Source organism: Colobus angolensis, unplaced genomic scaffold, assembly GCF_000951035.1.
Source record: "Colobus angolensis palliatus isolate OR3802 unplaced genomic scaffold, Cang.pa_1.0 Scaffold642, whole genome shotgun sequence".
In the NCBI taxonomy this organism is placed as follows: domain Eukaryota; kingdom Metazoa; phylum Chordata; class Mammalia; order Primates; family Cercopithecidae; genus Colobus; species Colobus angolensis.
In genome coordinates, this window is record NW_012120066.1 from 214,695 (window position 1) to 215,286 (window position 592).

A 592-nucleotide genomic window follows, 5' to 3' on the forward strand; every position below is an offset into this window, starting at 1 on the left:
TCCAGCCAAGTTTCAGAAGTGTGACCTGTCAGGGAAGAACCAGAGTTCCTTGTGCTCTCAGAGGGGAGGGTTCACAGATGTCCTCTCTTGTTCCCAGGAAAGGCAATTGCACTAATCTTGATGATGAGATTATACTCCTGTGCTGAACTATTATAGTTTTAGACTGAAATTGTCACTATGATCCCCAATCTGTATCTATTCACACAGAAGTGTATAAAGGTCAGGCCACATTCTCAGCATCACACATTGAGATGGTTGGAGATACGTCCCTCTACCTTCTCCTGAGATTGCAGACAGAATCCCAAATTTCAAACGGTCACAAAAGGGAAGGTTTCAGATTTTTTTTTTTTTATGACTCACTCTCTAGGACAGATATATTCCCTCTAACCATGATGGATATTCTGAATTATGATAAACATTGCATGGATGTAGGTTTGTATAAATTCACTGTGACGAGTATATTTAGCTGCTGCCCTAATGTTTTGAATGGAGATTTTACAATTTAGATAACCTGGATGTTTGGTTGGTTTCATATAAATCTTCACGGGTAGAACAGCATTGAACCTATTCCAAAATCTGTCCCTGATCCATG